This window comes from Chiroxiphia lanceolata, chromosome 1 (assembly GCF_009829145.1).
Source record: "Chiroxiphia lanceolata isolate bChiLan1 chromosome 1, bChiLan1.pri, whole genome shotgun sequence".
In the NCBI taxonomy this organism is placed as follows: Eukaryota; Metazoa; Chordata; class Aves; order Passeriformes; family Pipridae; genus Chiroxiphia; species Chiroxiphia lanceolata.
Genome location: NC_045637.1, coordinates 106,476,146 through 106,499,562, shown reverse-complemented (window position 1 = coordinate 106,499,562; position 23,417 = coordinate 106,476,146). Strand labels below are relative to the sequence as shown.

General features: G+C 36.3%; 1 protein-coding gene across 14 annotated transcripts in view; it reads right to left on the bottom strand.

The window, feature by feature from the left end:
- The window catches only part of ARPP21 (cAMP regulated phosphoprotein 21), a 196,569-nt gene that overhangs the window by 109,360 nt on the left and 63,792 nt on the right, over positions 1–23,417 (bottom strand). The window contains exons 1-2 of one of the 14 annotated variants that reach the window (XM_032703288.1): positions 7,037–7,050; positions 5,834–5,839 (exon numbers count right to left, since the gene is read on the bottom strand). The exons of the other annotated variants lie outside the window; for them this stretch is intronic. The gene's annotated coding sequence lies outside the window, so the exon portion shown is untranslated. Of the gene's footprint in view, positions 1–5,833; positions 5,840–7,036; positions 7,051–23,417 lie in introns of those variants that run through there. 14 annotated transcript variants of the gene reach the window in all.

Here is a 23,417-nt window from a genome sequence, read left to right as displayed (position 1 = left end):
TCAGTCATGATTTCCACTATGTGATATATACCTCATTCATACAAGACAGGTTTGACTCATTATTGCTAACTCACTCATCAGACTCCTGGAAACCACTGGAAACAGACTATGGTATTATTATGGTAAGATTATTAGGAGACACAACTTTCAATGTTGACAAACTCTCAAGGTCTAAAGCATAAACTTCCAGTTATTTGACATTTACTTAAATATTCCAGTTTCTACCATCAAGCAAATCTAAGAGAATTTTGTCTTCATATTGTCCCCTCTTCATCATCACTAAAAAAACAGATAGAGTGATTGCCTATATTTATTTTCTGCTCCTACGTGCCACAGACATTTTCACGTAAAAAGTCATTTAGGCTCATCCAATAACGGCACTTTAGCAGAGACTGTCAGCAGACAATATTTTTTTTTTCCACAGTTACAGAAACATGAGTATCTGCGTACAAGCAACAGCACAATGGCCATTGACCAATCTCAAGGGGACCAGCAATCTATCATCAGTGCCAATGGTGGTCAAATTTGATGAAAACAGGGCAGATTGAAATATATTGGACTAGATTTGAGACCTTATGCAACAACCAGTTGTCTTTTAAAAGGTAACTAGATGATACGGAGCAGCATCCCAGCTGAAGCATCTATTTTGGAATAGAACTGGCTCTCCTCCCAGTCTGCACGTGAAACCCGGTATTTAAAAATGACAGCAAGAATGAGAAGAGTTTAACAACCAAAGAAAAAACCCAGAAGCAAATCAACTTTTTGTGGTTTACACCCGATTCCTTTTTTCAAATGGATCCTCTTGTTCTTAACAGATTGCCACCAATATTTTTCCACTTTAATCCTCTATCAGATGACCTCATGTCAATGCCATCATCTTTAGCCAAGTAATAATGATGTTCCCTCCAGTTTGTTGTTTTTCTGCAAAGCTAGAAGCTTTACCCAGGAAAATAAATATAGATGGCCTTTAGGGAGAGTCTGCTTTGCTTTAATACTTTAGAAAAGGTCTGAAAAAAACGCTCTTTTATCTGTCACAATGATCATTTGAAGTCTTCCAGGATTATCATGAAAAGATATGAGGCTTTGAATGATCTGGCTAATAAATGTCAATCACCCAAGTTTAGTAGGAACTGAGTAACACCCAAACTTTTAACAAGCTAATCAGATGTACAAATCAGTACCACTGGAATGACTTGTTTGCTTTAGCCCAGCCTTCAACATCGCCTCATGCATTTCAAACCCATACGCCAAATTGCATCTCATTCCCCAACAAAACCCAACAAATTTCCCTAAAATCAAAGTCATTAAATTAACTGGTCTCACTGTTAGGTGGTGGGAAATAGCACAGCACTTGTGACTACAAATACAGGGACAGAGAGCTTCCTAGCCACCCTTTCAATGTACACAAGTCTCCTTGAAATACACAAGAGTCATTTTCCTTAAATCCTGTAATGAAAACAATAGCCAACATCAGAAAGTACACAATTCAAAAGGAAAGAGGGACTGAAACTCATCTTCCCAGATCATCAGATCTATTTCTCAGCTATCAAAGATAATTATATCACAGAATCCTCTTAAGAGACTGATAGCGTTCTTTTACAATTAGAGGGAGTCTAGGGAGAATGCTTTAGAAATCTTATTGTAAAGATGCTCAATAATCTCACTGCCTTGCCAGGACATATTCTCCATTACCCCATTGTACAGATCAACTACTTCATACATTTTTCTTGTTGTGTCAATAGCTATTCTTAGGATTAATTAGCTTTACTAATTTCTCAACACTTTTGTCTTCCTGTAGGAAATAACTACATCACCTCATTATTTGTTGTTAGGTTTAAAGAAGCCCATTCCTTTTAATTGTCAGTTAAACAGGTCTACACTACTATCATTACTATCTACATCTAATCTATTTTTTTAACCACTGACAGGCTGCTTCAATGTTTCCTCCCATTTCACCAGGACTGCACTCTGGACACAGATGTTCTTCCACCTATCAACAGGCAGTGGTAAATGCACTAGAGGAGCTCCATTTCCACAAACACTAAAGCCAGTTTAAAGACAGTAAATAACACAAGGACATCCCAGAAGCAATACTATTGTTTCTATATGAAACACTGATCACCAGCACAGCACAAATGTGCCTGGGTTCCCCACAGAGGGGTCTCAGCAGCACTGAGGGCAACCAGAGCTACTGCAGGGTCTGGGAGCCATCACAGACTGAACTGATGGGGCTACAGATATCCAGCATAGGCTGAGATAATTAAAACAGATCGTGTTATTTCATGATAAACTGCTACACATAATGAAATCTGAGAGAATATATAGTTTACATTAATTTAAATTTGACTAGAATATACACACATAATTGAGTTTAATGCAGAAGTTCTTGAAACATTTTTAGTTTCTCTAATTCAAGTTATCCCTACTCTTTCTTCCTTTGATTCCTCGTCTTTGCCATTTTTATTCTCTCAGGTAACTATGGATTAAGCCTATTTTGCTTTACACACAGGAACTGCAAGATAAATTTATTTCTTTACTCAGTTCCTCCTAAAGTTTAAGGACTTGACTAGAAAACCCAAGCACCACACATTTGCATTTTGAGCATATATGCCTTTGAATAATTCAGTCTAACCAGACTTCAGGTAATAAACAAGCCATCTTTCCTCATTCACTAATAAGCAAACACAAACCAGCTGAGTCCAGGGAGAAAAAAAAAAACCACTAAATCCCTAAACAAAAGAAAGAAAACAATTTAGTACACTACTAGCACAGTATTTTAAAATACATAACAATCAGAAATTAGATGGCCCATAACTTATGACCAATTACTTTACACTTCTTCTAACATCACCAGAAGGCATAAACAGAATGAAAAAGCATCAGGAACTGTCCAAGTATCACTGAGTCTCACATATGCTTATCCTGATTTTTTTCTTTCCCAATTTTTATAATATCCCCTATATTTCATCCTGCCATTTCTTGACAAATTAGGTGCATTTTTACTAGCACTAGCTTAATTGGCAAATCCTGAAAGAAAGTAATTGCTAAGAGCAAAGCAGCATTATGCTGATGAAACAGACCTGAGCTTAACAACTAGAATTGCCTTAGCAGACAAACACTGACTGCAAAACAGCAAAGAGATTTCAAATAAGAACTGAAAGAAAAAAATCCACATTATTTCCCTCCAAAAATCTATTTTGATTACTGGAATAAACATAGTAGCTATTCCTGTTTGTCCTAATACCATTTTCTGAAACAAAACCAGCCTGCAGCAAAAGGAAAAATTTTAATTCCAGTAAAAAGACCAAAAGCTATTAAGGTTAAAAAACAAAACCAAAAAAACCCCATCATACAGTACGAGACATTTCCCCCACACACTTTGCTGCTTAGAAAAAAATGCAATTATACTCTCCATATTCAAAGACAATTTGTATCAAGCTTGTTTCAATGCAGAGTAAGTTTTCTAAGCTCACATTCCAAACAAGTCTCTTCTATTAAAGCCAATAAAGGCTAGATACACCCTTTGAGAGTTTCCAGTCCAAAATGATTTTATGCTTTTTAATACACCATTTTATTAATTTATCTTTATCAACAATGGAACATTCCTAAAATTTCTTTGATTGTATTTATCAGAAAATATACTGGAATATAAATTATTTGTTGATGACTTCTTTTGTGTATTAGTAGAATTAGGAGAGCAATATCCAGTGAGAACAGCTTACACAGACAAGTCTCATCAAGTACACTTATTTTGCTATACATTGCTATTCTGTCTAAAATTTTACATGATGTATGGACAAGATTTTCATAGTTTTCAATCAAGTCTGGAGATCTCCCATTTTTAACCTTGTCTCTCCTAAGGACTATATTTTCATATCGGATCCACAACCCCTTTTTCTTACTGTTTGAAAACCTTCTGAAGAAAAAGAAAATTAGGACAGAAACATTATCTTTCTGTCCTAATACTACAGAGAAACCATAAACACATATAACAGATATAAATATCTATAAAAAATGTATATTTATTTATATCTCTTTACATTTGAATATACACATATTTGTACTTTATGAAAATACATTAATCCTATTTTGTTGGTTACAAGTTTGTCTGGTCTCAGGCAATGCAGTTAAGTAATAAATACCACACATTAGAAATAGAAGCCTTAAGCATGCTATGGATTTTATTCAACACTCTATACTGTCATGGTTTCAAAAGAAAATTAAGAAAAATGCCAATTATAAGTTAGAAGTCAAAATGCCTAATGATTAAATGCATGTTATAAAAGCTAATGAAACCATTACATATTTCTGCACAATGCTCCAAGCACTAAAGTGCCAAATATCCTCAACTTTTGCTCACTTGTAGAAATAACAAATCAAGGCTGACCTTTTGTCAATTCCCTTGCCATCTGCAGAAATAGAGATCCTCCCTCTCTATTAAAACCCATCCTAAGGTGTGTACTGATATACAACACATTTCCTCCTTAGAAGCATCATTACAATATGCTACACATTGTAATCAATTCCTGAAGAAACAAACAAAAACATTCAACTATAAAATACCAATCAGGTATTTATACTGCCACCCTAATGGCCAGAGATAGGAAAAAATCCTCTTCAGCTACAGTTACAATAGTCAAGAGAGAAAAGGCAGAAGCTCAGGTTTACAGAACAGGCAACGCCAGTTCATAGATTTGCAGCTTTGGCTTGAAAAGATCTTGCCAGAAACCCTGTGGTTTCTACATAATGTTTGCCTTTTCCAGTGGGCAATTCCAGGCTCCCTGTGATACTGTGAACAAAAGAAAAGGCAAAAAAAGTGTTTCAATGTCTGACTGTGTTTTTCAGGGCAGAAATTATGACATATTTATGAGAAAGAGCTAAGCACTTTTGTCAAAAATGTAATTGGCCACTCCACATACACCCAGCCTGAAAGCTTCATGATACACGAACTAATAAAAGAGCACTGAATACATGGAAGAAATCAAATATTCAAGCCAATGTCTCCAAGGAAATGTGCTATTAAATTTAAGCTAGAAAATATATATATATATTTAATTCAAAAGGCCATTCAAAAAACAAATAAAAAAAAAAAGTAAGGTTTTGAGTACTTTAAATCTTGTTATACAGACTGAAGTCTCCACAAGTTCAAATATGATTTTAAGAAAACTTCTATAATATCAAAAATTGTGTTTACCTGCTGTGAAACAATCTGTCTTACTTGGCACTAAAAACCACTAACTACATCAATGATCTAAAAATACTGAGACTTAAAATACAGGAGAGAGGTGTGGGACCAAAGCTCTACAGCCTGCAATACATTTGATTTCCATTGCAGAATGGCCATATCATCACATTTTTTATGTGCTCAGTATCAGAGAGTAAACAAAAATATGATTATCAAGCACAACACCAAAATGGCAGAGGAGAATATATTGTATGAATTCTGAAGAAGAAAAATGGGGGTGGTAGGACTTCACTGACTATGACAAATTGAGAGATACTGGATATTCTTTAAAGTAAAGGTGTATTTCCAGACTTGCATCCCAGTCTGGCCCTTAAATGAAACTGTTAAACAGGACCTTCATTTAAAAGTTTTTGGAAAAATAAAATGGTTTCATAAAAATTCAAGAAGATGCCTCTAAGACTTCAGAATTTAATGAGTACTTTGGAAATTCAGTTGCCCTAAATTCTGTAACTGAAATTTCATACTGGCTGCTTATGTATATCATAGTGGTCCAGTGACTTTTTTTTTTTCCATCTAAACATTTTAAAAAGTCCATCTGCGAATTAAGTATTTTTCACCTATTTAACCATATTTTGAGTCTAGGTTGACCTTTCCCTTCCAAGAACTGAAACCACTGTGTTGTGTAAAACACAATGTCTGGTTAATTACTTCTTCATAGGTAACACTATGCTATTTGAGCCTCAGGATTTATCTTGATGCCTTCAAGATTTTCAAAGGCTGATGAAACATGAAACAACTATGAGAAAGGGCAACTCAATAACGACCTCTGTCATTGTAAGTCCAGTTCTGAGGAACTGTGATCCTTCTTGCAAATGACCCTTCCTAACAAAAAAAGACCTTATCCTTTGCATGTTTCACTGTAACATGTCAAAGTGCAATGGCAAGAATTTATGCCTTTTTCTTCTGATATCAAAAATTAAATGCCTGAGAACTTTCCACAAATGACAATAGAAGCAGTAGCTTAGTGTATGCTTTGCTTAATTTATGACACTCTACAGCAAAACAAATCTTTTGGATCAAATACAGATTAAAATCCTGTATCTGCCGCACAATTTGAAACACTGAGAAGAGGGAAAGAGAATTGCAGTTTCACAGAGAAGAATAAAGCAAAGTAATTATTCCACAAACAGTATTATAAGTGCTAAATATTAAAAATCACACAATTATGAAATTCAGTTTATGAGTAATAATTAAAAAAAAAAAAATCAAACACTCTCTCCCCTTCTACTAGTATATCCCCTAGCAGATATACTCTGTTTCAAAATGTGGTTAAAACACCCAGGGAGTTGTTATATATAGGTGCAGAGTATAAGCAATCTTACAGATATTCCAAGTTTTAGCAGATACCAGTAGAAGTACATGTAAATAACCACATACTAGCAACTCTGCTAGAGAATTACTTAACTTTCTATTCATGACTTTCAAACAAATCCATACGACTGAGCGAATATTTTCACTCTGTTATGGAAATGAAAAAATTCCAGACAAAAATACCAAAACTTTTGTTACCATAAGAAACATCTTTGTGACTAAATGAGTAATCATCTGACAGTATAAAAGTTATGGTAATATCTTAAAACAAACTTAAGAGAGGACTTGAAAAACTAACTCTATAACAAAATATATTTGATACTAACTTCAGCTGCCTTAAGAGATTTCACTTATTTTCCAAAATAATTCAATTAAAATAGTTGTATCTCTGAGAAATGTTCTCTCTCTTCTCCTTAACACTCACAGTTCCAGAATGTCTGCTGAGTTGCTTTATGCCGATCAGGATTAACTGGGTTGAACTTTTTTCCTTTTCCTATTGCCATGGCTTCTATGCCACACATGTGATACTTCACAGCTCTTACAGATAAACATTGGCTTTTATACGCATGTACTACATACACATAATAATCTCACAAGTTTCATCTTCTAGAAGCCCAACAGAAAAGAAAGTTAGTAAAATCATTGCATACCTCAAAAAAAAGAAAGTATCTAGCAGTAAGTTCAGTGCTGGAATTAGATCCACAGCTGTCATGAGTCAGAGAACTTAAGGGCACTGTACAGGTTGTCCTTTACATGGCATAGTAACTTATCTTTAGAAAATATCCATCATTTAGGAAGGAGCAAGCACGGGTCCACCAGCAACTCCTATAACTACACCCTTCAGTCCAATATGTTAAAGGTTCAACACTACCAGTAAAACCAGGTTTGATTCAAGTTGAGGATTTTGTCAGAAAAGCCCTGATCCTTCAGAAAATCCTGCATGCAGGGAGATCTGAACCCACCTCAAGCCTATGATTGTTACATCTAAGGGATACTTCTTGCATCAGAGAATTAAATGCACAAAACTCCAAGGAACAGTAATACTTCTCTCTTCTTTCTACTCCTCTTCTGAATCTTTTTCTCCTAAAAGCGCTGTTGAGTTACGACAGCCAGCTCACAGAAAACAAATGTACAATTTAGGACGTCCCTGTTAGAATATGATCATAAAAATAGTTGGGTTTATTAAAAGTAAACCTCATCTTGACCTATAAACAAGGAGTCCTGAAGCTGTGCCTGTCAGATCTACTGTCTCACAGTACACCTTCCAGCACCAATTCAAGATTATCAGCATTCAAGATTAACACCTGTGAAGCCATGCAAAGCTGTAGTTGCTTTTAAAGCCTAATTTGCCATTTTAACTAGAATTACCAAATAAAATCGGTTGCATCCTGTTTGATGAGGGAAATACTTTTTAATCTGTGTTTATCCAGTATCCTCCACATTTTGACAGGAGCTGCTTGGAGCTACCATAATAGAGGAAACAAGTCCACCAGTCAATATAAGTATGCAGTAAGTATATTTAGGGACAAAACCAAATATCTACTAAAACTGTAAAACTCCTATTAGCATTCTGTTAATCAGAATACAGACTAAAAAGTAAATAATAATAATAATAAATAGAATAAAGACTCTTAAACATTCATTAACCTCCAAGGACACCTGGACACCAAAATATCACAGACCCTTATGAAAATTACAGTTTCTTATCATAAGATACAACTAAACAAAATTTCTGCACTTGAATTCCAATTATAGCAAATTAACCAAAATTATTGTAAATGTAATACCGGGCTGTTGATTACAAATCATCCTGCTGCTCTATAAAAACTCCTCTTAATTTAAATGGGAGTCGTAAGAGGAGGAGGATGGTAGAAAACCTGAAGAATTACAGTAATGCTGACTCTGAAAATGAAACTATCTTCTTCAACTGAGCAGAAATAATCAGACCCTTGCATCACCAGCCTCCGATCAATCTTTCTGGTTCTGTACATTACATATGAAAGTCTTCATTTGTCTGACAGCTAAAACATTCAAGTGTTAAGATCAAATCAAACATGATAAAAGAAGGATGAGACTGAAAGCAGGCTAAAAGGAGATGACTTACTGCTCAGGAGTCCCACCACTAGACAAGTGAACAGAGCAAGACTTGCTATGCTGCCATAGCAGCTTGGTGAGGTCAGCTTCAGCAATCATTGCAAGTTTACTTCTGCTCAGTTCAGGGTTTTAATAACATTCCTGGTATCTACATGGTGTAGCCTTGGCACAGAAACTGTTAATTGTATGGCAGTACAAGAACCAAAGGCTTGCTGGATTGCAAAATGGCATGATGCTACACATCCGCCAAACAGAAATGTAATTTAAGTATCCTTTTACGTGTGTCTGTAAGCCAAGAAAGTAATATTTCAATCTGTTTATCTAAAAACATTTATCAGAGATCATTTGGAATGTACTGAGATGCAATGTGGCTATAATGGAGCTCACTGTTTTAGCCTTTTCATTTTGCTACATACTGTTATTTATTTCTTCTTGTATCAGTTTCCATTAAATGAAGGAGGTTGCTATGCAGTGTTCACAGGGATAACAGGATGGCATTCATGACCTGATTTTTATCACCAGTGGGCAGAGAAAAAAAATTTGCATGCAAAAGGAAAAAAAATACATTAATGTTACATTTCAAAAGAGATTTTAAAAACACAGAAGTCAAGATTTTCAAAGTGATGGCTCCCACAGCATGCATAATGTGTTATAAAAAATATTCCGTATTGCTATATTCTATGTTTTATGCAATTTAGCCTAGTTATGATTGTTGTGGGAACCATAAGCAGTTACCCTGACAGTTTCATTCTCAACTGCAATGTTGCACTAATGGAGTTTTGGTACTTAATTTCCTTGTTTGTTTCAAAAATAAGGGAGGAAAAGAAAGGAAAAGATACAAGGAAATAGGGCAAGAAAAAGGAGGAGGAATATTATCATTTCTATGTGTTGTAATTATTTCAGTCCATGGTGATTTTGGTATTTAAAAAGAGCTGAGAGCACCAAGCATTAGGAAAAGCAGTACTTACACTATGCAGACAAATCTGCTATCCCTGGTATTAATTACTCTGCTATAGAAAGTGCAATGGGCACTAACACCAACACCGTTAGATCCCCTTTATTGTGCCCCCAGTTCCGAATGCAGCCAGGCAAGAAAAGACCTGTGTCTCCTGGACAACTTAAAGACCTTACACTTTCCATTAACAGGACATAGCAAGACCTTCTCTAGTCAAAAGGAAAATCTTCAGTCTACAACAATATGATACCAAAAATAATACTAAATGACAATGGACTCTGAAGACAGGCAAATTCAGTGCAAAGGTCTGTGGCCTAACTTATCTTCCTAAGACTACAAAAAGGCATTATCTTGTACCTCGTATGACATTTGCTGCTGTTATTTATTCAGTTTGCATGTTTATTACTTTCCCACACCCATTTCATCTTCTTGATATAGACAAAGCCTGTGAAACTGTACAACTCTTAAATCAGCAGGACTTGACTAACCTTTTAAGTACTACAACAACTCTGAATACTAATCATTATGACTTCTAGTTTCAGAGACCATTCTAAAAAAAAAAAAAAAAATCCCAGAAAAAAACCTCCACACCAAAAAAAACCACAAAAAATCAAGTAAACCAGCCCCAATCTCACCAAACTCATTCTTGTTTGAAGAGTTTTGTATTTTTATATGTAAGTTTTGCAGTTCATCCCCCAACCCTGAGTTTCCCATCCATTTAGACTCAGAGCAATTATTAAAGACCAAGAAATTCTAGTCACTGGACAAGTCTTCCTTTGTCTGTTTTCTCCTATAAAAGTATCCAGACACACTACTGCTTCTGAAATTCCAAATTTCAAAGCCACAAAAGGCTAAGAAATGCCTGATTTTCTTTTAAAAGTTTATTTGAAGAACAAGAAATAGAGAGGGAGTTTACTGTTCTTTCATTTTTTCCTTCATCTGGTTTTTTCCAGTCTTTAGCTGAACCATTACCATCTCAAAGCCAGACAAGTTTTAGCCTGTCTCTAGTCTAAGTGGATATCTAACAATAAAAAATCTGAGGCTCTTTACATTTGTATATGACTGTGGCCAAAGACAGGTGCTAAGGCTGCCAAGTGTAATTGCTCACATGTTACTTTATGTCTAATCTTGAATTTTTTGTCATACAACCAAAGGTTAGAATTTGGAAGATTAATAGTCTCCTGAAGATATTATCGGATAGAATTGCCTAAATTTTAACTGCTAGGTTCAGCAAAAGGTCTTTCTTGTTTCTTGGAAACCTTCTTTCTGGGAAACATTTAGACCTTACAAAATCAAAATACCAAGGCACTGAAAGAAGATACAAATAGTGAGACAGACTAAGCAGCCTCCTGCATCCATACTGGTGGCTTGACAACTCAGAATGGAATAACGAGGCAGGACTTGTTGGAGTGTCAACTGAGTGAAACTTGTTCTAGTCCAACTAGTCTACCAAAAACGTCACCTCTCTCAAACATACTTTCTCTGACTAATAAAACTTCTAGAAAACTAACATGTCCCAAAATATTTACCTATCTACCCGAAACCACTTACAGAATCAAGCTTCATTCACTGCAAGTAGCTTGTCACCCATTTTCCGAAATCAAAGAAAGAATAGCCATAGCAGGAGAAAGCCAGTGATCGATCTTTTCAATGATGGCTTTAAAACCAACAGTGAAAGAGAAGCCCAACACTTGTAAATATTCTGTCTAGTGTGTGCAGTTATGATCCACTGCTTGAAATTGTTGAGATCAAAACGCCACAACAAGAAATGTTCATATTCATCAGGACTGGCCCATCCAGGACTGGCCTATCTTGTCATCTACCCAAAAATCTTTCATCTCTCACATTCTGGCTACAATCAGAGCATGACAAGACTATTACTTTTCTGAAATCTCTGGCATGTAGACATATTTATACTTAGCCTAAGAAATGAAGAATCTTGACATTTCAGTATGTTGCACATGCACAAATGAGACACATTAATTTGCTATGTATATGGCTGCCTAAAAACATTCTTGTCATCTTACGATATGCAGAACTAAGAGTATTGGCAAGAACACTTTGCAGTATTTAAAAACCAAACCAAGAAAGAAAACACAAAAATAAGTAATACAAAGGTATTCTTACTCCTGTAACTTTCACAAATCAATTAACTACATTTAAGTTCATCAATATCATAATAAAGGTATCAATCTGAAGACATAAGTTCATTGGGAAACGCTTTCTCACTGACTGTTAGGAAGAATCTGACTTATCTTCTTGAAAAATCCCCTGATGATGCATGTCTCCCATGCTCAGCTGCATGAATGTGGATCTCTGCCTCTATTTCTCCATCTGTCCCCCCTCATGCCAGTTCAATGTAAAGGACCTTTTTTCAGTGTGTGGGACTAGAAAGGGAAGAGTTTGATCTTGGTCTAAACTCTAATCACAACTGCAAAATATAACTCTTATGGATATTTCATAAGGGAGGTTAGAATCAGTCTTTTAAAACAATTTGTAACAATTTTTTACTCCTCAAAAGGCTTTTCAATATAAAAACTTTGGAAGCATGAAGTCTAAGAGCAGAGACATTAAGAGAGGCAGTTCCAATATTTTTGGTGGGTACCACGACTAGCATCAAAACATAGGCTAATCCCTGGAGAATGACAATACACTTGGTTGTCCAAGTATCATTCATAGAGCACTGTAAAATGCCTTGCATATCACTGGTAGTGCACACACTGCTAGAAGACCTCCTCTAGAGGATATTCTTTCCCTTCCCTTCATTATCAGATGCTTTTCCATTGTCCTCTGTACTGTAAGAAAGATATCTCAAATGTTTAACTTCTGGATAGACACTTTTTTTGGGTTGCCAAGGGTTCAAATGCAATAGGAGAAACCTGTTTCAATTTCAATGAAAGTAATTTTCTCAGTATGGGAACATTTAATATCTTGTAACAATTGATTCAAATATCAGACTGCACTGACTCCTTGCCACAGCAGAATTAACAGTATTCCAGCTGAAGTTGTGATTGCCAAAGCTACTGTTCCAACCCTCCCACTCCACCATCCTGTGTGGTTGCTGGCTGTAATTCCACCCATGTATTATACACATCGTATTAGGGGCCTCGAGATCCACTTACCTTCTTCTGTTCTGAAAATACTTCCACTGAAACTAAAGCTCTTCTCATTTAAGTAGAAACACTGAAGAGTTTGCACAAGTGACCTGACAAAACTAACCAAAACATAACAAAGCATTCTAGCAACTTTTACAAATTCTCTCAAAGCAAAAATGTCTGCATAATTTTCCTTTACATTCACTTCTTCAGTTTTATAATCCCTTATGAAAAATACTTGTTGACTTATTATGCTAAATATTTGTATCAGTCCAAGTATGTGAACCAGTACGGTACAAGAATGAATTTCATATACCTAGTTGAAATCTCTGGCAATTCACAACAGGGAATAAATTAAAAAAAAAAAAAAAAAAGAATTACATAGTAATATAGACCCTGAGGTCTGAAGGGATAATTTAAGTACATTAAGTTTATTTTTGTTTCAAGAGACACAACATAAAACTTCTTTCAATGGTCTTTAGTTCCTCTGCCAAGCACTTCTCTGAGTATGTTCCAAACTTAAAATTACCTCCCAGGAGAGTATCTCAGGTTGGAGCTTTCTTTTTATTGTTTCTGAGTTTGCCCCTATATTATAGATTATTGGTTCCAGATGTGAACTAGGGATGGTAAAAAACCTTACAACTACCACATTTTTTGTTTTCTTGGTCCTTTAGGAGATTCTCTAGGAACTGATGGGAGTCAATTTGTTTTTCATCTACAGAATGTCTCTTGGGCAAGCCTGATCTCAAGGACGTACCATAAAACTTACAGATCTTTTTCTCTCTCAAAATGTTTGTGGACCTTTCTTACTGTGCCAGTTTAGTGAAATCATTGAACGTTTATGTGGTAATTCAGAGCCTTTGAATATCTTCAGAAAATAAAGAAACAAAAGAATCTGATGGGACCCATCTTTTTAAAATGAAAAGTGGTATTCCAATACTGATATTGGAGGCTTTGGGGTATTTGGTTGTGGAGGTTTTTTTTGTAAACACCAACATTACACGTGTGTAACTGGTGTGTACCTGTAATTTTCAAGAAACAGAAATGCCATTAGTTTACCTTGTTACATTTAACCTAATCATTTTTATGTTTTCCTTCTCTCTTCACTCTATTTTACAGCTCATAATCACAGTGAATAGAAAAATTTAATTACAGGGAAGTACAGCTAAGCATTGCATATACATACTTGTGAACATATACCCAAGAAATCTGAGTATGAGTAAACCAAGGCAAAACAAGTCACAAAAATGACTGCAGTTGTATCTATTTTCACATGGTTCTGTGAAACCTAATGTCAGCTGCATATCATCCTACTGGGGACAAAGGGGTTGTAATGTCTTGTAACCACTGAAAAACACATGTTACTTAACACTAAAACTCGTAACTGTTTTTGATCAGATCAGACCTAAATTTTTTACAGCATGAAGTCCTAAAGAAATACTTATGCTGACTAAATAGCAACACATATGGAAGACTATTTATGCTTCTGACATACTCCAAGTATAAATTTACTGAATGCAAGTGTACTTTCAGTTCCTTAGACGATGGATATATGTTCTCATCACACAATGAGAAAACCAACACAACAGTCTGTAGCTCAATCTATACTTCACCTTAATAGGAAGATATTGTCTTTTGGCTCTACTGATTGATATAAAAGGCTTTATCAGGCATTCTTCCCTTTTAAAGAGCAAATTAATGCTAAATACATTGATGTTTTACTGGCACCACAGGCTTGTTTTATCACCAAATCTAACTAGCCATCTGTTTTTTTCAAAATTTAAAATGCATTACACATTTTCAACATAAGAAACTATTAAAAGAAGTGAACAAAGAACTCTGTATAACAGGGAAGCTACTCTTGCAAAGACAGGGAAGACCAAATAGGCATAGGGATGTTACCTGGTTCACACAGGCATGGGAAATGGGTAATCTCATGATCAGAAATATCAGAAAATTCAAGGGGACTCAAGGGCAGAGAATCAAGGCATTATTGAAAACAAAGAGAGAAATACTGGCTGGAGCTAGCTGTAGCAAGAAGAAAACTGTAAACTTTCCAGCAGTACAAGAAAACTTGGAGATTAGAGAAGCCCAATGCTCCAGGGCAGCTGGAAAAGAAAAAGGACAACTGCTGTTTTAAACTGAACTCTTCTTTTACATTGAGAACAAAATTGGAAAAACAATTAGCACACTTGTCCCAGCCACTCATCAACAGCTTGTACCTCCTCGGATAGGAGGATGCAAACTCTGGCACACCGGAGGGTAGTCGCTGCACAGCTACTCCTCAAAATGAACCAACAGCAGCACCGAGAAAAATTGTAAAAAAAGCCTGAAATTTATGGGAGGAAGCAGTTATAGGAGAAGTAAGTGCTTTAGTAGGATGGAAGCAAAATTAAATTTTTACCTAGAAGCCACTGATTTAAGCAATAGCTACATGTACAACTCAGTGACATGAAAAACTGCCTGTCTCAGCCACAAACTTCAGAGATGTCCAGGTCACATCCAAGAGTGAAACTGTGATGCCATAGCAGAAGTCAGTGGAAGCTTTAAAGGTAAAAGCCAGGACCTCTCATACGTACAGAGCCCAGCAAACCAGACAACACCTGGTTTTAAGTCACTTCTGTATGTCAGCCTCCTGAAAAATCCTGTCAAGTGAAAAATAACAGTTTCTAATGCAAAGTAAGAGTCTCAAGATAAAAGTTACAAAGACCACAGATGAAAAAGCCGATTAAAGTCTTATATACCTACACAATCATTATAATATCACACATTTTCTTGATACACTGAAAAAGCTATTGAGAAAAATATTTTCATTCCAACAAAAAACCGGATAAATAAAGAATTAATTTTTAATAGTGATTATTTTAGATTCATGGCTGTGTCAGGAAAACTAGTGGTTTTTAAAGATCGAATGGAACTTAGCATAGGTGATTAGAAATTATTGTTGCTTCTTAAAAGGGGATGACCTTTTATAAGCATTCTATACAAAGTGAAAATAAAGGCACAAGAGGGGAATTCACATGTCTATGACAAAACAGGTCATGTCTACTTTGTAACTTTTTCAAAAGCTTCCCTCTCAAAATGTTTTGTCTATTAAACTTTGACCTGCAAAATAAAAAGCTGACTATGTCAGTGAAAGCTGTGTGCAACACTTAAACCTGGCAGTTTTGTATGTGTTCTTATTACTTGTACATATCATCAGTTCAAACAATGGTGGGGGTTTTGTTTGTTTGGGGTTTTTTTTAATCTATTCTGGCAAGGGCTAACCCTGAATATGTGCTATACATAAGCACATGTTTCTAGACTTAGAATATAAAATGAACTTAGAATATAAAAAGAATATAAGCTGAAAGAAAACTATTAATTGTTTCAAGCTTTGCCTCAGGTACTAAAACTCTTAATTTTAACATGGTTGTGACTTTATTTTTCAAATTCTATTTATCTTGTGCCTGTTCAAATGCTTCAGCGTTATCACCTGCTCAAACTGAAACATGATTTATCTGGAGAAGAATCAGTAAATAAAGGCAGTAATGCCGAACACTGACAGCAGATAATAATTGCAGCCATAGAAAAGTGTCTTCATATCTATTGCAGACTGCACCCAAATAATAATTGTAACTAAGCTAACTTATGCAGTTATCGTAACTGTATTGTAGTTGCCGATATAAGCCCAACAGAGGCAAATTGCATACTCCTGTTGTGCCAGACTTTAAAATGCCATCATCTCCAATTAAGAAGGAAAAAAAAAAAAAACAAAAACCACATTCAGAGGAATACGAGTATAAAAAGTATTTCCTTTCAGATGAGGACACCGAGGAATACAGAGGTTAAATGAGCAGTGAAGTTGGTCAAAACGAGAGCTAGAAGGGTAACCAACATCCCCTTTCCCAGGTACACGTCCAGCATTCTCCAGCATCTTCCATTCTCCAGTGCCCCTTTTGTAACAGACACTTTTGTGGCAGGTAGTGAATGTGTGTATATGAAAATGAGCCACTAATGAAAATGAAGGGTATTTAAAAACATTATTTTGTCGATACATGCAGATGCAGGGCACATAACAAGAAACCTAGAACATCAGCATCTTAACAACAGTAATAACAATCTGGAAAAACCTTCTTTGCTTTTGTACGACCAACTTCTTTGAAGGACATTACAATTAACTGTAGCCTCTATATAAAACTGTTTTAGAAACTACTACTACAAGATAGTAGGTAGGTAAGTGAAAGAACAAGATAAATGCTTTTATTTACATAAAACTCTGTCTACAGGATCCATTTTGTTATAAATCTTATTAGACTGAAATATCACTTACAAGTCATTTATAATAATGGCTCAGATTCATTACCTCCTAAGAGAAATGAACTAAGAAAAAAGTATCACGCAAGCCTGCATCATAAAACTGACAATAAGGATGGGGGGAAACAGGTAATAACATCAGCATCTAAATGGTGAAGTGATGGCATTTTAGTTATCTACAACACTTGCAGTATTGAAAGTGGACTGCTATTTTTCACATTTCTTCTACTGGCATGATTAGCAGCGACTACACTTCTCAAACCATCTCTTCATATTTCACTTACAAGGAGGAGTATTTCTCTGGGGTGTCTTGAGGCTTGACTACATCAGCTGCATACCCATTACAGCACACTATGGAGTATCAATGCAAGCTGAACAAGGCAATCAGTGAGGGCAATCAGTTCAATTTCACTTCAAGAGGGCTTTTATTACCCGACTTAGAATTCACTCCCAGTGCTTTACAAAGCCTTGCTGGGAATGTTCACTTGTACCATGGGTTTTATCCTCACTGCCTCCCACGTATTACAGCTGCCAACAGTGCAGATGTAGTTTGGGTCGCCGCAGTTAGAGGTTGGACAGCTTGAGTAGTCCAAATGATGACAAAAGTGCATCTTTTGTTTAAAAACAATTCCTTTTGTATTGTTTTCTTCCTCTATTTCCTCCCCAAATTAATCTTTGTTACAAAGTTGCACAGCGATGAGACATGGTTGGCTGCCTGTTCTCCTTCCAGAGGGACATTCATACTTCTTAAAGCTGAACGTGAGAAAGGGAAATTTAGTGCTGGATAATGTTGAGGGGAAGAAAACCCAACCAAACAAACAAAACCCCCCAAAACAAAACCCAAACAAAACCAAACAAACGTACCAAAACAAGCAAACAACCTCCCCAAGAAAACCCCAAACAAACAAATTTGAACAATGGGAATTCTTATTGCTCTCATATCTTTCTCCAAGTTACTATCTCATGGTAGACTATTCTCCTCTTGAAAAAGCTTCATCTTTCTCACTGAAAACACCCCCCTTTATCTGCCTTTCCTATTGGAAAACGTATTTTTTGGGAAAGCTGATGTTTTTTGTGACGTTATTAGTATGGTATACAACTTGCCAACTTATACTATCTGTAGCACTGGAATTTGTAGCTATTCCCACTGTCAGAAAGGTCCCTTTTAAAAACACAAATATTTTTAAAAGTCTTCACTGAAAAAGAATAACACCAAATTATCCAAATAACTTCAGACAGGCATTTGAAAATCTGTCCCTTCCTGAAAAAATAAAAAAACCAAACCAAACATGTCATAGTATTTCACTGACTGTAGCACAAAATACTTTAAAAGGCAGCAGCCTTCTTTTTCCACCAGTAACTTAGTGAATGCATCCTCTCTTGACAGACTAGTAAGCCAATTTATAAAAGGGTCTCTTTTGGTTTCTTGAAGTAAACAGGCATTTTATGACTATCACGGCCATCACCTGTCGACTGTGCAGAGCTGAGAAGAACAGGTCTCCAGTGGCCCATGACCACTGGCAGACTGTTTCCGCATACACACACCTCACAGCCAGGCATCAGTAGCAGCCCAGTGTCATCCTTATTTTAAGCTTGGGAGTTTACTCGTTGTTTTTTCCCCACATCTTGTTTTTACCAGAATGCCAGAAAAAAAAAATAAATCTTCAACAATAAAGCTCCACTTCATTTAGCTGACACTAGCGAGCACAAGATGGGATGCTCAAGACTGCATGTTGCACCTACAGTCATTCTACTGGGCTGAAGAACATAACTTTGTAATACAAATACTATTACTTTTATAGCAGCTTCCCCCTACCATATAACAGGAGTTCACCTGTTTCAATGTTTCAAAGTGCAGAAGAAAGATGAAAACAAGTGTTATGCCTCTCTGTCTTCCACATGCAATCCAATTGTTCTGTCCACTGCATCGGAAAGGCAGTTAAGCAGCAGACCAACAATGGAGTTATTTGGGAAAAATTCCAAAAAACAAATGTTGGATCTTGAACTTAAGAGACCACAAAATACGGGGATGCACATTTTGGAAGCATCTTCTAGCCACACCAGCTTCCTGCTACAGAAACAGAATCCTGCTGCATATTTCTCTGATTTGCAACAATAGGGTTATATGGACTAACATTTTCATACCTTTATTTGCAAGGATTAAGATTAGAGAATTAAGTCAATAAAAGCAAGAGCTTTCCTTCAGTCAACTTAAACCTAGGCTATGTGAAAAAACCAGTCCTTCTCACTGCATTCCAATTATGTGGTACTACAGACATTTGTACCCATGCTTTTAAAAATCACAAATCATCTCCTTAGCAAACAACTGAACTCAAGAATTCAATTATTACCAAGGACATAGAGAAAAGCACTGGCACCATTATTTGTGGAATAAACAGCTTGTTAACATGACATCCTTCTCAAACATGGAATGACTCCACACAACACAGAATTTTGTCTTTAAATGGGAAGAAATTTCTTCAGTGCATGCTGCTTGAGAGCTAACTGAGCTGACTGTCCACCAGTCTGGAAATTAACCCATTAAAAGAAACAAAAAATCAGTTCATAACTACTACACATCATCTGTTCAGACTACTGCCACCATTTCTTTATTAGGTTTCAGAATATTTAAAATGTTACTTTCATAATAAACTGACAGAGTACAGTGAGCAATTAGTGAACTAGTCACGAATAGGAATCAGATTACTGAAAAACAAATAACTGAATTAAATCCGTAATTGGCAGCTGAATACAAGCACTTCTCCTGCCATCTCAGCAATGAGGGAAAAAAAAAAAAAAGAAAGAAAGCAAAACAAAACCACCACCACAGGAAAAAATAAATTTCAGTTTTCATGTGACGGTAGCAAACCATGCTCTTTCAAACACGTCAGTGACACATTTCAGCCAACAGTTCCTTTAATTCTGTCTTTAGAAGGAGCTTCTATATATTCATTTCACAAAAATGGATTATTTATTTAGTATAGGTCCTGAAATGTGGACAGCTAGATGCCTTAGTCAGTAACTATCTTTACAATCAATCAGTCTCCTCTGCTTTTGACCAGGCTCTGTGGCCATGCAATCATTACAATCAAAGTTACGAGAAGAATATGTAACCTTCAGCTTCTGGTGCGGTTTCCAAGCTTACTCAACAAGTGTACAGACATGAAATACAAAATAATTCTCCATATAAGAATTCCAGTCATTTTTCCCTCTTTTCATTGTACAGTCCAGTAACACAGTAAACTGCACCCAACATAATGCATTAGGCGCTGTGCTGCTCACGCCACAGACAGCAGTCCATCTGGAAGGTCAGAGAGCCAACACATAAAAAAGTCTCTGACAACAAACACACTGTCAAAGGCATTTAGTTTGTGTCATTTTCATTACACTTTATTTTCTAAGCAACTGACAAATACTAAATATATTGAAAATATTACTAATCCCAGAAAAAAAGAAAAATCTACATAAATAGATGGAGAGTACAGGGTTAGGGTTTTCCAGGAGCATCAAACATACCCACAATTATACAGAGCTACTGAACTTGGATGGAGGCCCCAAAAGAACCCAGATCCACTAACATGAGCTGCATATATGAAGAAGTTTAAAAGCATAAGGTCTTCTAGATTTCAGCATAAAAGCCTTTGTTTCACAGACGCAATCAGCAGTTTTGGCACTCCCTCCTTAAAAGATACCAAAACAAAGTCCAAGAAATCTGGGAACTGGCATATTTTGAATAACGATAGTATGCTTAAATAACATGTTTATTATAAACTGTCCAAAAATCTACAGAATTAGGTTATTTTTAAAATTGCAGTACTATACAGTCAATAAATCGAAGGTTTCAACCCTTTCAAACAGAGGTAAGTAACTGATGTAGACGAAGGCAAGAAAAAAAAGCTGGAGAATGTGAGCAAATGATGAAAAACCAAGAAAAGTCAGAAGGGTCAGTTTAACAAAGCAAAATTTGCCTAAGGGGTACAACTTACAAAAGCAAAGACCCAGTATGAAGAATGGTCAGAGGATGTAAGGAACAGAACAGAGACAACTGATGCAAGTGTGGAAACAGACAGAAAAGAGGCAGAGACACCCACATTAGGGACTGCACGAAATGCATGTATCAAGAAACAAAACAAGAAAAGAGTTTATATTGGGACTGCAGTGAATTCCTCCAATATTTGTCTTCCTGCACTTTCAGTAAACTTTAAGTCAGGAAGCTACGGACCAGTTTTTAGGAAGATCCCTTGTTTATATTACACCTAAGGATGCAGTAAATCTCCTAACTTCAGTGTGCTTCACTTCACACATTCCTGTGTTGCCAAAAGAATTTAACATTTGCTCCCCTCCATATTTTTTATTTTCTCTGCAGAGGTTGCAAAGCTACCTGAAATTATCTCCATTTTCCAATTTTATGATGCTTAATAGCAACAGCACCTCAAGTTACTGGCCCCAAAGTAAACCATCTGAGGTCAAGAACAGAGCCCTGAAACTCCTTTTATTAAAATAATCTGTCTGACAGTGAACAGACATTGAAATTGCTTGTACACAGAGCTGATGTTCTGAGGAGCACTGGTATGCTACACCATCATCTGTCAGCCTCATTCCAACTACCGAGCATAGGTAATAAATATTCTCCTGGAATGTGTCATTTATCTGTGCACCAGAAGTACGTGGGTCACTTACACTCCTCCTTTGTTATGATCACAGTCAATGCAAACTTAGCAAACACATTCCCATGCCACAGAATTCGCTCATAATACACAACAGAATTGCTCAGTCTGCTGTCATTTTATAGGCAAGTCAAAGACTTGGCTGTTACTGCAGTTGCTCTCTAATTAGAACTGATTTCATTTATCCACATATTGAAATTGTGCTGTTTAATCAATAAAATGTTTTGTTAAGAAGTGCTGATATTTTATTGTCATGTTTTCTGACATGCTCTTATACTGATGTAGTTTTATTACAGTTGGCTTTGAAGAGCCTGACAACATTAATAAAGACATGACACAAGTCTATGTTATCAAACAAACACAAACAGGAACAGGTGCCAAAAGAATCTACATTTTGACACTGACTGCCTGGACACTGAACATAACTGTAATGCAGAAAATAGTTAGCAGCAATTCTTTGAACACACAGATCTCTAAGAAATGATCTGCAGAGGAAAAATTGTAATTAGCCTTCATGGGTACAAATTATGTTCTCTGTTCTACTTCCTGAAAAAAAAAAAAACCCAACAAAAAACAAACCCTGAGGAGGAACAAACAGATCAAAGAAATATGTGGCTTTGAAAGAGGTAGGTGCTTGCCGCATCTTCCTCCCGCATTGCGGAAACCATCACGACGAAAGAACGAGTGGACAGGGTGTCTGCAGAACCACAGCCCCACAACTATGGCTATATGGCTACCGGTAGCATAACCACAGGCAGCTAAAACGCTGCATCAATATTTGTGTCTCAATCTGCTCTTTTTTACCAATCCTTCTCCATTCATAGAAAGTTCTTTATGGAAAGGTGTGGATTTATGTAGTCAGAGGGCACATTATGCTATTTCAGTAAATACTTGACTAATTTATGAGGTACTGGCATGTCAGGAAAAGAGTTATCAAGGATACAAACCAATTTATTCTCATAGAAGAACTGGCTACATACTAGAGAGTCCAGGATCTTGCGTGCCTCCCCAAGACTCACTCACCAGCTTCTTGCACCAACTAACCCTGCCTAAGAAGTCTCAGCATATACTACTGTGGAACTGCCCTCAGACTCGGGTAACAATTTTGTTATCTTCCTTTCTCTCCTACCAGACAGGGGGCAGAAAGGAGCAATTCTGCAACAGCAAAATCAGAAGATGCAGATTTGAGGAGATTAAGTGTGATTGCAGAGGAGTAGCCACTTTGCCCTGATCCTCAATGCAAAGACAGGGATCGCATCACATGCATAAGGAATTTTATATTTTTTAATCAGAAAACAAATGATACTGAAAAGAGGCTACACATCTATATATTTTCTCTTGGTTATTCAAAATTTCAATTACCTAATTTTCAGGGAATATCTCCTGAAAGTCCTACTTCCCTTTGCTGCCCTCCTACTTCTGTTGCCCCATAACCCGATTTCACATCACAAGCAGTACTGCTGCCACTAATCCTCAACTACGCCTCTTACCCCACCACTACCTTATCTCAGCCTCAGATTTTGAGAAGGTTACTTTAGGAAGCAGGTCATTCAAGGACTTCTTTCAAATACAGTAATTTTCACTAGTACATAGATTAAACAAAAGTTGCATTATGCCTCAGTAATAATTCATTGTCTTCTGTATCTAACAGGATTCTTATGCTGCTTGACTTAGCTCTTGTCATTAGAGTTCACTCCATTTTGCTGCTCCGATGCAGAACAGACTGCTACACCACAGTGGAAATGCATATTGAG